A 15,275-nucleotide genomic window follows, 5' to 3' on the forward strand; every position below is an offset into this window, starting at 1 on the left:
TTTCTTTTCTTTTAAATTATTGCTTATTTATTTTTGGCCATGCTGGCTCTTCATTGCGGAGCGTGGGCTTCTCATTGCAGGGGCTTCTCTTGCTGCAGCAGGCAGGCCCTTGTACTTGAGGCACATGTGCTCAGTTGCTCCACTACGTGTGGGACCTTAGTTCCCAGACCAGGGATTGAACCTGTGTCCCCTGCATTGGCTGGCAGATTCTCAACCACTGGATCACCAGGGAAGTCCCCTGTTTTTCTTTTGAACAGTTTTCAATGTGTTACACACCTTGAACATCCTTAAAGTGGTACAAATTTAAATTAAAAACAAAAGGAAAGAGAATTCTTGTAGAATGTCTTAAGTGGAAAAACCTAAAAGTGGATATTGAAATATCAGAAATAATAAGATCATCATGGAGACAACTCAGCCATCTGTAGAATATACTCCCTCTGATGTTTCACATCTGGATCTTTTTACTGTTAGACATCGTGTTAACTCCCCGGTACAGGCAGTCTTGGGACTGTTTCAAATTATCAAGCCACTCTGGTACACAACCAGGAACATCCTGAAGTACATGCATCAATAAAGCAAACTGGTGGCCTGTTATTGTTCTTAATTATAAATCGTTTTGTTTTTTATTTTACAAAGATTTACTTTAGCAATCCAGTGAGGTCTTCTGAGACTCCATCGCATTTATAAACACTTCATCCTATTTACTTTGTCACATGCTTTTATCAGGTTGCTTTAGAGACACAAAAATAATCATCACCTTGTATTTCATTAAAATAAAAAGTTGAGATTTTCCGTAGGATAGAATCTTGACAGTTAGATACTTCAGTTATCAGGAGCTTGCCATGTTCAGGGGCCTTATGATCCTAAAGGAAGCAAAATAGAATCTTAACCTCAGGCCAGCAGTCTTTCCCTTGTAAAGGAAAAGTTTATCAGCCTGCAGGACAAAGAAAAACAAAAAAGCAATCAATCAAAAAGAAATACAGAGAGAAGGAAAGAAGAGGGCTTGGCCATCGTGGAAACTGGGAGGAAACGGAGTGTGAAAAGCCTCAGAGCATCTGCAGAGCCAGTATGCCTTGGAGAGCAAGAGGAGAGAGCCTGTAAAGAACCACGTGGTGAGTAGCAATATTGATTCCCTTTAATGTTATGCGAGACATTCAAATAAAGATTAGAGCTGCCTTTGGTTGCTGGATATGACAATGCTGAGATTGGGGGAGCATGGATACATGTGTATGTGTGGCTGAGCCCTTTTGCTGTCTACCTGAATCTATCACACCATTCTTAATCAGCCATACTCCAATATAAAATAAGAAGTTTTACAAAATAGATATGTCTGACATCCCAACATGTATATAAAGTACAAGTATGTAGAGCTCTACAACCCAAATAAATATCAGAGGTCTAAATGGCCCAATAAAGTCATACACAATTATGTAAGTTAAGTGAGAGGTCAGACACACTTATTTTTTTTAACTTTTATTTTATACTGGAGTATAGCTTATTAAAAAATGTTGTGTTGGTTTCAGGTGGACCACACAGGGGCTTAGCCATATGTCCACATGCATCCGTTCTCCCGCAACCCTCACCTTCCATCCCGTCTGCCACAGAACATTGAGCTATACGGTGTTGCGCTACACAGGAGGTCCTTGTTGGTTACTCATTTTAAATACAGTAGTGTGTTTCCCTGGTGGCTCAAACGGTAAAGAATCTACCTGCGATGTGGGAGATTCGGGTTTGATCACTGGGTTGGGAAGATTCCCTGGAGAAGGGAAAGGCTACCCAGTCCAGTATTCTGGCCTGGAGAATGCTAAAGGCTACCCAGTCCAGTATTCTGGCCTGGAGAATGCTAAAGGCTACCCAGTCCAGTATTCTGGCCTGGAGAGTGCTAAAGGCTACCCAGTCCAGTATTCTGGCCTGGAGAATGCTAAAGGCTACCCAGTCCAGTATTCTGGCCTGGAGAATGCTAAAGGCTACCCAGTCCAGTATTCTGGCCTGGAGAGTGCTAAAGGCTACCCAGTCCAGTATTCGGGCCTGGAGAGTGCTAAAGGCTACCCAGTCCAGTATTCTGGCCTGGAGAGTGCTAAAGGCTACCCAGTCCAGTATTCGGGCCTGGAGAGTGCTACCAGTGGAGGAGCCTGTGAGCTACAGTCCATAGGGTCACAAAGAGTCAGACACAACTGAGAGACCGACACACGCACACAGACATATCTACTGATTCACTCAACCACCAGGTGATTTTTGAACACTTACCATTTGCCACAGTACACTTGGAGCTACAGAGGGTGCAAAGATGATTCAGACAGTAATATTGCCCCCAGGAGCTGTAAGCCTTACCCAGCAGGTGCTGAATAAATATTCGTAAAATTATGAATGAATGCCTGTTGAATAAGGGCACTAAAATATGTTGTGATTAATTCTAGTAAGGGAATAATAATAATACCAATTATTCACTGGGTGTTCATTGGAAGGACTGATGTTGTAGCTGAAATGCCAATACTTTGGCCGCCTGATGTGAAGAGCTGACTCATTTGAAAAGACCCTGATGCTGGGAAAGATTGAGGGCAGGAGGAGAAGGGGACGACAGAGGATGAGATGGTTGGATGGCATCACTGACTCAATGGACATGGGTTTGGGTGGACTCCGGGAGTTGGTGATGGACAGGGAGGCCTGGCGTGCTGAGGTTCATGGGGTCGCAAAAAGCTGGACACGACTGAGCGACTGAACTGAATAATACCAATAAGTAATGCTTAGTGAGCACTCACTATCATCCAGGCATGCTCTTTTTACATGTGTTTGTTCTTTAACATGTGTGCCCTAAGTGGAGTGTAAGATGCTATGGGAGTTCAGAGAAGAAGATGGCTTTTCCCTTTGGGAAGATAGAAAGCTGCCTTAAGAGGTCAGGGAAACAGTCTGACAGATACGGAAAGGGAGAGGCTCAAACAAGACCATCTGTGTAGGTGCCTCCGGTGAGCCTCGGATTGGCCACGGGGCCCGAGAAGGGTGGCTTCAGACGTCTTACATGCACTGAGAAAGTGGGGGGCAGGACTGGAGTGGTCAGAGAAGGGTGTGTAGGAGGCAGACAGGCGGCAAGGGAGGCTGATGGCCTCTATGGGCAGAGGCCAGCCGGATGGATAGCAAGGAGGCCAGACTGACCTGAGCAGAGATTCTAAGGAGTTCGTGGTGGGTCGGGGCTGAGGAGAAGGAAGGGTGGAGGGAAAACCCAGAGAAAGAGCGTGAAGGCCTGGGCCCCCAGGCGAAGGTGGGTATCACCGCGGCGGCGCGGCAGGACAGGAAGCTGCACCTTCCATCTCCCAGGTGAGGGCCTGGGGGATGTCTTTCAGGAAAAGCACAGTCGTGGCTGTGCCCAAGGTGGACCCGAGGTGCAAGGCCACTCAGAGGTGGTCCCAGGCAACCAGCTAAGAGGCCAAAACGCACCAGGTGCTGGTGACCTGGAGACAACGTTGACTGTCAGATGCCCTCCCGACCTTCCCAACCGTCCTCGCCCTGATCAATAGCAGCATTTTAGTCAGGAGATGAGGCAGGGCCTTGGAAAACAACGGCGCTCAGATCCAATCTTGAGCTTCAGGGGCTTTAGCTGGTGGCCTTGCGACGGAAGAGTGGGAAGAAATATGTATTTCCCTTTCTTTCAGCATCGACCATTTCTGTGAGTCATGGGCTTTGAGTCTCCTCTTGCCCTGGAGGAGGAAGGAAGAGGTGTGCAGAGCTGGGCATTCAGGCCTTGACAGCTTTGGGTGATGATTCTGTCCTCAGAGTCAGTTCAGACCAGAGATCTGGGGCTCCTCAAGGGACAGGCTCTGATGCAGGAGAGTGAGGGGGGCAGGGTTACTGAACAGGATGCTCTTATGATCTGGGCTTAGAGGGCCCCCCACCCCAGGGACAGGTATTTAATGAAGGTCCAGTTTCCTTCAGTAAGCAAGCAAAAAGAACAGGGCCAGAATGCTACGGCCCACTTGGCTTCCTGGCTCTGAGACCTCTTGGTGCAGACTTGGGTGGGAATACTGGTTTCCTTTGTGGGGTGGGTGACCTGGAGGTAAGGGGCCACCGCGGGAGATGAGCAGGGCAGACAGGAGCGTGCTGGGCACCCTGAGCGTGTATGGATCACCACCTGGCAGCCAGCTTGGAACCTCTCCTTGAGTTGTTGTCACACTCAACACGGAATGGACACCGCGCTCACTGATCAGACAGGAAAGCCTGAATGGACCCTGTGTCCAGACCATTTTAAAAGAATGCCTCACTGAAGGGAGAAAGGGGTCCCCAGTTTGTGGGTGAACCCCTTCAATCTTGCAAACCCTGGCCTGGGCCCATCCCAGGAAGCGGCTAGTCACCCTTGAACCTTGGCCAGAGTTGTGCTCCCTTAAGAGCAGCAGCATCAAGACTTCTCTGCCGGTCCAGTGGCTAAGTCTCCGTGCTCCCAATACAAGGGCCCTGGGTTCTATGTCGGGTGGGGGAACAAAGTTCCCAGATGCCTCAACTAAGACCCTGAGCAGCCAAATAAGTAAATAAATATTTAACAACACCAACAAAAAACAGCAGCAACCTCTCCCTTGTCCAAATCCTCCCCAACCTAATGGTAACATTTGTATTTGCTTTTTTGCAAGTGGAGCTCTTGTCATTCAACTTGCATCCCCACATGAGGCCCTTTGGAGGATAGGACTGTGAAACTATTCAATCTTCTGCACCATTACCTTTAATATTAGCCGTATTTAGTTTATTCCTAAAGGCCTGTCTCACATGAGGGAATTCTTTCTGTAATCGTGACAGCTGTGTTCAGGATCCCCTCTGAAATGTGTCATCTGCTCCTTCTTAGGCAATCAGTAAAAATCCAGATGTTCTCACTGTTGCTGGGGTCAGGAAAAGGGAGATGTCTTTGGTTCTCCTTCTGACTCTTTCCAAGAAGTCCAGGCTTGTCTTTCGGCATGAACATTGCCTGGGTAGACCCTTGGCCGAAGGACAACTCTGGACACAGAAGAGCTCCCAGTAGAAGGCTTTGGGGTTGTGGTGGAAGAAATCGAGGGAGCCTTGGGATGGGGTTTGACTAACTCCCCATGTTACGGACATGACAGTAAAGGACACAGAGGCCTGGAGGGACGGTTTGGACCAGCTCAGCAGGTGGGCGGTGGGCCTGGGTTTGAACGCGGGTCTCTCATTCAAGGGCATCTACCACTACCTTCCTGGGCCAGTGCTCTGCACGCATCACCTTGGCGGTCTCAGCAACACTGCAAATGGAGCTGCATGCTTCTGGATTTCAGACCAACACAGGAGTGCTCAGGGAAAATGAAGTGGTTCGTGCATTCTTATAGTGAAGACATGGCCCCAGGCCAGCCAGGCCTCAGGGTCCACTGTTGCGGGCCACCCCAGGCGAGAAGGGGTGGTTCCATTGTAAGCCCCACTGCTGGGAAGACTTGGACCGCCGGGGAGACCTTCCGTTTCACTGTCTCCCCTGTGGGCGACCCCAGGTTGGTGCAGCCTCCCCTGAAAAGTAGTCTCCCAGAGTTGGGCGAAGGCCTCTGGCCCTCGGAGGGTCTTCCCACCTCTGCTGGTGCCTCCTTCCCACCTCCTTGGAAGCAGAGGACTGGCTTCCCTCCTCCCTCCCTCTGCTTGGGTTTTGTTTTGTTTTTCTTTTTTTTTTAACGTAAAACTCCAGGGCGCAGTCCACTCAGGTTGGCTAAACAAGGGCCAGAGGAACCAAAACAATTTTTCTCTTTAACAAAGCCATTGTTCTGTTGCAAAGTTTTATTTTGAATGTCAGAATTGAAATATAACCTTCTTTTGGAACAAATTCTCATCTTCCCACAAGCAAACAGTTAGTGTAGGCCACCTACACTAGAAGAGGTGAGAAGGACAGGTACTCAAGGGAAGTTAAAAGAGGAACTACATTATTGTGAATATTTTGCAAAGGATTTACCTTATTTATTGATTTACTTGCTTAAATAACTTATGTTTGCTATTAAAAATCATTTTAGTGAAAATAAGTAAAAGAAGACAATAAAAACTACTGCTACTCTACCATGGACATTCTGGGGTACTGCATTTCAAACTTCTCCTAAGCATGTTGTATACAGGTGTATTTTTCATACAAAATGAAATGATTGAATGCTTTTGCTGTACATGGTTAGAACAATGGGGTGAACATCTGGATATGTGAAGTCATCATGTGATTCCCAGGTGTAGCTCTTTCAGAGCAGAGACCCATGAGTGAGGAGGGGCCCCACATGCTGTAGGGAGACTGGGAGTAGAGAACTACAACAGACAATCCTGCTCCAGAAAAGGGGGCCAGGCGGTCCTGTGAGTGCTCTTGTCCTATTGATTCAACAGATAAACATAAGTGAATAGGAAGAGCCATCTCTGGGTCCAGGGCACCAACCAAGTAGATTTGTTTGTGCCTAACTTGAATTTAACATGTGAATGTGAAAGCCAACCTCACATTTACAGTGATGTATTCTGAAAAGGTTTTCATTTATATCACCAACAACTTCAGGTTGCTAAATCTAAGGGTCAATTCTCAATCTTCACCTTGTCTGAACTGAGTGATACTCAAGGCTGATGGGGCTTCCCAGGTGGCTCAGATTATCCTGCACAACCTCCTCATTCTGACGGGGAGGGAGCCTGAAGGCCCACGAAGGGCAGTAACTTGGTGGAGATGCCACGGTGCCTTGGTGACAGAGCAAGAATCAGTCAGTTCAGTCGCTCAGTTGTGTCCGACTCTTTGTGACCCCTTGGACTGCAGCACGCCAGGCTTCCCTGTCCATCACCAGCTCCCAGAGCTTACTCAAACTCATGTCCATCGAGTCGGTGATGCCATCCAACCATCTCACCCTTTGTCGTCCCTTTTGCCTCCTGCCTTCAATCTTTCCCAGCATCAGGGTCTTTTCCAATGAGTCAATTCTTCACATTAGGTGGCCAAGGTATTGGAGTTTCAGCTTCGGTATCGGTCCTGAATGCTCTAGTACAATGACGAGGTCCTAGATAAATGCTCATTCTCCATCTGCATCCACTCACAGGGTGTCTGCTGAGTGCCGGTTGCTGTGCCAGGAGTGAGGACCATGGAGGACAACACATGCCCTCTGCTGTGAAGATGCTGAGTCCCACCCACTTACACTCCCAAAGAGAAATGGTGTTGGTCCAAACCATGTGGATACCAAGCCTCTTGGAACTTTTTCCTTAGGGGAACGAGCATTAATAGCATCACTTTCAAGGTCTCAAGGGCTCCTAATTCTTGATAGGGGGTCAGGGTGCAGCTGGCTGGCACGATCCCACCACTGTCAGCAGGAATAGAGTGGGCGGGGGCCACGTTGACCACAGCCTCTGTAAAGTGAATTATGGGCAATTGCCAAGTGGACCAACATCTGCTTCAGCATCTTGAGAAAGCTGAAAATAAAAATCGATACGTGTAAAATTAGGCTGTCGTGTGAACCCAGCACCACAAGTAATTGCAATCTGGGTTCAGGCTTCTGTGAGTGTCCTGAACAGTCCAGAAAACAGGGACCTTCCCCCACATCAGTGTCTGTATCCTCAGCTCCCCTCCCAGTGATAGTTTCTGCCTTAGAAAATGATGCTGCTGGCAATCCCTTTAGAATCTTTTTTTTTTAATCATTCTCTCTTCTTGGCTTAGCGTACACCCATTTGTGTTCTGCTATTTCAGAGAAAAGCAGCATATAATAGTTGTGTTGTAGAAATTGGAACAAGAAACTAGCAGATGCAAGTTTAGTGAGTATTGAGTTTTAAACTTGTCTTGCTGTGATTTGTGGCCGTGTCATGGCAAATATTTTTCAATGTCACCGCCTTAGCCAGTGCTGTCACTAAGGCAGTCAGCTGGGGAATAGAGGGCCGAACACTATGATCTCAATATTAATGGGAGCTGTTGAAAGTGGCAAAGGTGATAAAGTATTGTTTAGTTATTAGTGCCATACTTTGGCTGCGGGACATTATTATAAAACGCAGTCTGTTTTTGTCAGATTTCAATCATGGTTTCAATAACACGTTTAGAAACTTGGAGTCTAGGAGCCCACAGAAGAATGAATTTTTTTTTTTCATCTTAAACTAAAGGAGTTTAGATTGCAATCAGAAGAAAAAGGGCTTAAAATTTGGATTTTGTTTACTTTATTAATTATTTTTTCCTCCAAATGCTTTGGTGATGGGACACCCTTGTCTGACTTGCCGACAGTCAGGTGGGTTGGACGTGGCTTAAAGGAGTTGGGAAGTTGATACCATCTCTTCCTTCACACTTTCGATGAAGAGAGATTCCTGCAGGTTGTGCAAAAGCGGACCTTGTTCAACAGGCAGAACCACAAATCGCCTTTATCCATCCCTCCATCCCCCTACCCTGGACGAGTCCAGGAAGAAAGAGTTATGCAAAGTGCATAATACTTTAAAAAATAATATCCTGTTTTGCAAAATTCCATTTCGTTCAGGAAATAATAATTTTCCTCAGCTTGTCTGCGACCCTGGGGAGAAGATGAATGAATAGTTTAGTGGAAGGGGCTGCCCCTGTCATTAGTAGAGCCGGGGTTTAAACTTATAATTAAAATAATCTTTAAAATTCAATTTTTATAGATGGGGGAGATAACTTGATTTGAAACCCTTCAATGCACACATTTATGCAGCATTCGCCCAAATCTAGCAGTGCCATGGAAAAAGGGGAACATCAAATCGGATGATGAGAGTTTATATAGCTTTTAAACATCAAGCTGTCAGGCTTTGTGCGGGCAGAAATATTGCAATTGGACAAGAGTAAAGAAAAAGAGTTTATATTAGTGTGGAGGGTTTTGGAGTGAATTCAGGCCAAGCAGAATATAATGGAAACCCCTTTAAAAGAAAGACGACAGAAAAATCTCGAGATCTGAGCATAGTCTGACCTCCCTTTCAGAGGCGATCTGCTTGATAAAGCAGACACAACCCCAATAAAACACTGACAATAGAAAAAAGTAAATAGAAATCATATTAAGCAGTGGCGATATTGCCTGAATTGGAACAAAAATTAGGTATAATAGCCCTGCCGGGTTTTAATATGGTCCCCAATCACATCACAATATAAGGCACATCATGATGTTTCTAAATAACGTTTATCGTCCTGAAATCTCCCTGCCTACTAGACAACTTGCATTATTGGAGGCTTCTGGCTTATTATTTTTTTTTTTAAGAACTCATAAATATTTAATGTCCAGGATCAAGAACGGGGCCGGGGGGAGGGGGCCGTGTCTCCAGGAACCGTGATGTTTCCCTGCGTGAGAGGCTCTGACATTGTCTGGGGCTGAGTCTTGGCCCCAGTGGTGAAGCTTCGGGATGAGGTGGTACGTGTCCCATGGAGGACCTGGAACCAAGAGCCGGTGAACCAGCTGGTACCAGAGCCTCGGAGATGAGCCCAGACGGCAGGGCAGCCTGGGGCAGGTGCACCAACACCTGTCTGCCAGGCCCTGGCAGGACTGGCCTCAGGTGATTCTTTTTTCCCATGTGTGTCTTGGAACAAATGGGCCACAGAGAAAATAATAAAAGTCGAAATGGGGTCATGTTGGCCGTGTGTGCTTGGTTGCTCAGTCGTCTCCAACTCTTCATGACCCCATGGACTGTAGCCCTCTGTTCATGAGATTTTTTTCCGGGCAAGAATACTGGAGTGGGTTGCCATTTCCTCCTCCAGGGGGTCTTCCTGACCCAGGGATCGAACCTCCATCTCCTGCATCTCTTGCACTGTAGGCAGATTCTTTATCACTGAGTCATCAGGGAAGCTATATGTGAATGCTATTCTGAATTCCAGAACCTGATAGAAAAATATGGCCAAAGACAAATCACAATGGCACTCAAACCAGCCATTGGTCAACCAACCAGCGTGTTTACTGAGGGTTTAATGAGCCAGGTACCACAATCCTCAAATGGTGTTGCCTGTAAGATTCTTTAGGGAGTGTTTCCAAACTTGTGTTAGGTTTCAGAAACCCACATTTTCTTTAGGGTTGATGCTGCAGGCATTTAATAAGGGTTTTGGAATCTAGTCTTTTCTAGACTTTGAAGTTCTACCCGAAGGAGAGAAGACAGGTTTCCTGCTGTGCCGGTTCCTCAGAATTCCTGCAATCAATTAAAAAATAGGATTTTTTCCAGTTCGGCTCTGCAGCATTCATTCATTCTTTCACTGACGAATTCTCTCCGCAAACACTCACAGAGAGCTTACCACATTCCAGGCACTGTCCTAGGCTCTGGAGATCGAGCAGTGACTACCCCAGTGGGTTTTCTGTCCTCCTAGAGGTAATGGGTCAGTGCATATTGAAATCCAGGCACCCTTCAAACAGAGAGGTGAGAAGCCCAATGCCTTCTTGGATGGAGTGATTGATGCTTTGGGAGTAGAAGCAACTTGACTCACTCAGGATTCACAAAGTTGTTCTGATCGAGGGCGGGCAGCGCCCACACTCACATGTGTGTCCCTCTTCAGGTCTCAGTGGTCATTTATGGAAGGAGAGCAGAAAAGGGGGGCAGCTCCTTCCTGGGGGCCAGCATGGTGCTCACTCTGCCCTCTGCCCAGTGCGGGGGCTCTGTGGGCATAGCACTGCCCTCCTGGCCTGCAGAGCCACAGGACAGCCCTTCTTGGGATGGGTAATCTTTCAGAGGTACCCCACCCAGTGTAGCCCTCAGTCAGGCTGGACTCTGGCATTGAGAAGGGAGACAGACCCCTGCTAGGATTCCCTCAGGGAAGATGAGCAAACGTAGTTCTGTCCTGCAAAAAGGTTGCTGTGTCTGGGAAACTGCAGTGGTTTGCTGAATCATCAGGGTGAGTGGAAGTGAGGCCAGGGTGGGAGCCCCGAGTGAGCCCAGGGGCTGGGTCAGAGCAGATGCAGCACGGAAACCCTGAATGCCAAGGGAGCAGGGAGACTCCTGCCCTGGGGCAGCCCCAGGCTGGGAGAGGCCTGGACCGAGGAGAGGGGGTCCTGGAGAGTTCTCCTTGGCTGGAGGTCAATAATTTTGCTGTATGCCACTCAGTGTTTTGAGAAGGGACTGGGTTCAGGAAGGAGAGAAAAAGACAAAGGGGTAGGGTGGGGGAGGATCAGAGAGATAGAGAGAAGGAGATGCTCCATTGGAAGTGTCTGTGTGTGTGTGTGTGTGTGAGTGTGTGTGTGTGAGTGTGAGTGAGTGTATGTGGGTGTGTATGTGTGTGTATGTGTGTGTATTTGAGTCTGTGTGAGTCTGTGTGAGTGTGTGTGTGTGAGTGTGTATGTGAGCAACTGTAATTTTTTTTCTGGGAAAGAGCCTTTTTTTCTGAGGAGACAGTCTCCAGCTTTCACCAGATTCTCACATAAAATGGCAAAGAGCCTGCTCTGGATGCTGCTTTCTCTATTACCAATGTCTTAATGGGACTGATGCGAAGAGCTGACTCACTGGAAAAGACCCTGATGCTGGGCAAGAGTGAGGGCAGGAGGAGAAGGGGACGACAGAGGATGAGATGGTTGGATGGCATGACTAACTCAGTGGCCATGAGTCTGAGTGAACTCCGGGAGATGGTGAAGGACAGGGAAGCCTGACGTGATGCAGTCCACGGGCTCGCAAAGAGTCTGACAAACGACTGAGCGACTGAACAACAAATGGAACTGAAGTTTCCCTTTTAATGCTTCAGAATCTCCACATGAGAGACACACTCTCAGCAAGGCTCCCTGGCTCCTCAACACCTCCTCTGACCCCTGAGGCCAAGGACTGGGGAAACAGAGAAAAGGAATTTTTCATCAGGTTCCAGTAAGGGACGCCAAAAAAATGGCTGTCAAGATCGGGGTAGGTGATGGCCCCGGATGAGAGCAAAGGCCACGGCTGCCTGTGCACGTGTGTGTCTGGGGGCACGCACGTGTGGATTCAGGGTGAAAGGGGCCTGGATGGGAGAAAGGGGAGATGTTGCCCCAGCCCAGACCAGAGTGGGCACTTCTCAGAGTGGGCATGTCCCACCCTTCTCTTTCTTCCCATGGCCCCAAAGGAGGTGCCCATGCCCCAGTAGGGAGCCCGAGCTCTGCGGAGACCACCATCCTCAGGGAAAATGAGAGGTGCTTCCCATCTCCCAGGTTCAAGGACTCCTGAGATCACGGTCCCTGGGAGGCCGCTCGGGGTGAAGCTGGGCCCTCACGGCCAGTTCACGTAGGATGCTGGGGCACCTAAGGCAGCTGGGCTCGGGGGCCTCCTGCCAGCCTCAGCTCACTGTGGCATGGCCTTGAGAAGTGTGTGAGACTCAGTTTTCTCGTCTTTAAAGTGGACCTAAGAAGAATTCCTCCACAACCTTCACTCGTGGTTGCAGTGAGAATTAAAAAAAAAATCTATGTGTTTATATGTGTATAAACAAGCCTCACATTGGAAAGTCCTACAAATGCTGGTGTTTCCTTTGATGAGGTGACTAACGATATTGAGAATTCAGTTACTGAGAGATGAGATTGCTGGGGTCGTGTCCTGGATCCCGCGGGAGACAGGTGAAGAGCCGCCGATGGTGACCCCAAGGGCTGTGGACACCCTGCCGTGGGAACCTGCTGCCTCGATGGAGTCCGTCCTTCCTGCTACGCTGCCTGGTTCAGAATCCTGTCCCCTGAGCCCTGAGAAAAGTCACGCCACTCAGAGTCTGTGAGTGCAGCTCTGGGATGCGGAACTCTTTCTAGGAAAAATCCTGCGAAACGCCAACTGGGACCAAAAGCTTGTGGCCTCCCTGTGCCCGTGTTTCCAGCTCTTGGGCCTGAGCGCTTGATCAAAGCGAGTCCCCCGGAGAAGGGGCAGGCTGCCCGCTGAGCACTTTTGGGAAAGCAGGGCGCTGAGTAGGCAGCCTCTTAAGATTCATTCCTGCCTGGATCTGTAGGGGACAGAACACCGCGCTGGTTTCATGGAGAGGAGAGCTGGTGCTTGGAGGGGAATTCAACTTGCTCAGGGTCTCAGAGAAGCTAAGTGATGGCTCCAGGCTGTGAACCCCATTTCCGCCTCTGGAGCCCCAGCCTCTCCCTCTTTACCACCCGATCCCCTCTATCTTCTCTCTCCCCGCCTCCCCAACCTGACGCAGTCCCTGGGGGATGAATGTCCTCGGGATGGGCTCTGATCTCTGTGCCGACACTGATCCTTCGAAGGGAGTGTAAAGGAGGATGCGGAGGCTGCATTTGGGTTTGGTTGGAGAGTGCAGTGATCGATTAGCAATGCCTGCCTTGCACCTGGGGAGGAAGACGTGCATCGAATCGTCACCCCTGCCTTAGTCCTGGGTCACCAACCTCCCAGGTGCTGTTCGAAGTGCTGCAGTGGCGGCAAAGGAACAAGTTAGGGTGGAACCCCCCACCCCCCACCCCACCCTCGCCTCCGGTGGTTCAGGGGTTAAGACTTTGCCTTCCAATGCAAGGAGTGTCGGTTCAATCCCTGGTCAGGGAGTTAAGATCCCACATGCCTTGCAGGCAAAAAGCCAAAATATAAAACAGAAGCAACATTGTAACAAATTCAATGAAGAAAAAAAAAAGAGAGAGAGAGAGAGAGAAGAAATAGACCTAGACCAAAAAAAAAAAAAAGACAGGCTAGCAGTGGCTCAGGGATGCTCAGCTGTGTGCCCTGCATCCTCCTGGGTAGATGGAGCAGTGACAGCCCAGGGGTCTCCTGCAGCCCTGGGAGGAGGCAGGGCAGCACCGAGACTGGTCCCACGGCTGGGGCCCCCAGCAGGAGCATCAGTTACTCTGCTCCTTCCTTAGACAAATTGTCAAGAGGCCTCCAGTTGCCCTTTGGTCCCTCTGTGATCTCAGATGCCCCCAGAGGGGTGCTGGCAAGAGAGCCTCACGGCCGGAACCTCACCCCCTCTCAGGGCAGGGCTGGCCCGCAAGCTGAAAAGGAGTCAGGGACGTGGGGCAAGGGCCTGGGAGTGAGGACAGTTGTGGAGGAGGTTGTCTCAGGAGGAAGGACAGGCCTCCCCTGACCTCACAGCTCTCTGAACACAGGCCATCTCCGAACGGTTGCCAGGAAGAGACAGGCTACCCGGCAGTGTTTGCATTTCAATTAAACAACAAACATTTGTTTGATGTAAGTCTGTTCCAAAGAATTTTCTTTGCTAAATCTGGCAAATCTAAACCCTTACCAAACACACCCCAGGCTCTGAAGCCAGAAAGGTCAAGGGCTTCAGCCTCTCATGCTTCATGACAACTGAGAAAGCTTCAATAAGGTGGAAAGAAGAGCAAGGCCTGCCAGATCTGTGATGAGCGACACTGTAAATACAACTCGGTGATTATAGATGTGGGCTCAGAAGCTTGATTGCTCATGTTCAAAGCCCCGCTCTGGTACTTGCTATTGGGGAGACCTTGGGAGGGTTACTTAATGCTTTGAGCCTCAACTTCTACATCTGTAAAATGGGTATGGTGGGATAACTCCTAGCTCATAGGGCTTTAGTAAGTTTATCCATGAAGGCACTGTAGACAGCATACTTGAGTCAAACGTGGTGATGATGATCATTCAGGTGGCTGCTTCTGTTATGTAAGCTTTGAATAGGTGTGATGAGGGAGTTTTTCCAGTAGTCATGTATGGATGTGAGAGTTGGACTATAAAGAAAGCTGAGCACCAAAGAATTGATGCTTTTGAACTGTGTTGTTAGAGAAGACTCTTGAGAGTCCCTTGGACTTCAAGGAGATACAACCAGTCCATCCTAAAGGAGATCAGTCCTGAATATTCATTAGAAGGACTGATGCTGAAGCTGAAACTCCAGTACTTTGGCCACCTCATGCAAAGAACTGACTCATTTGAAAAGATCCTGATGCTGGGAAAGTTTGAAGGCAGGAGGAGAAGGGGAGGACAGAGGATGAGATGGTTGGATGGCATCACAGACTCTATGGACATGAGTTTGAGTAAGCTTTGGGAGTTGGTGATGAACAAGGAGGCCTGGTGTGCTGCAGTCCATGGGATCTCAAAGAGTCGAGCGACTGAACTGAACTGAATTGATGAAGGAGTCTGGGTCCTGACTTTCATTCCAAGCTCTGTCATGAACTTGCAGGGTTTCCTTGGGCTGGTCCCACTTCCCGTATATGGACCAAGTGAGTTGGACTGGGTCAGTCAGTTGCTAACTTAAATGAAGTGATTTCTGAGCAGCAGAGTCATTGCTCCAAATGAGCGTTAAGGAAACTGGTATAGAGACTAAACAAGCATCTGCTGGGCCGAGGCGCACATGCACACTTGTGCGTGTGTTGGAAGCGGGGCTCAGAGCCAGTCCTCTTGGCTGTCCTTTCCCAGCTGGGGTGTCTGGAGGAACCCTGAGCCCCTGGATGATGGCTCGGTTCCCACTGACTGACAACACTCAT

The 15,275-nt window shown here is 48.7% G+C and overlaps 1 long non-coding RNA gene across 1 annotated transcript; it reads left to right on the plus strand.

Moving 5' to 3' along the window:
* Positions 1-997: 997 nt before the first annotated feature.
* LOC147344486 (uncharacterized) lies at positions 998-7,411 on the plus strand. The gene is made up of 2 exons (XR_015155443.1): positions 998-1,112; positions 7,020-7,411. It is a non-coding gene; the product is annotated as an uncharacterized LOC147344486 (long non-coding RNA).
* The last annotated feature ends 7,864 nt before the right edge of the window (positions 7,412-15,275 follow it).

Source organism: Bos grunniens, chromosome 26 (assembly GCF_055505025.1).
Source record: "Bos grunniens cultivar Pamir isolate PY7600 chromosome 26, Bosgru_T2T1.0, whole genome shotgun sequence".
NCBI lineage: Eukaryota > Metazoa > Chordata > Mammalia > Artiodactyla > Bovidae > Bos > Bos grunniens.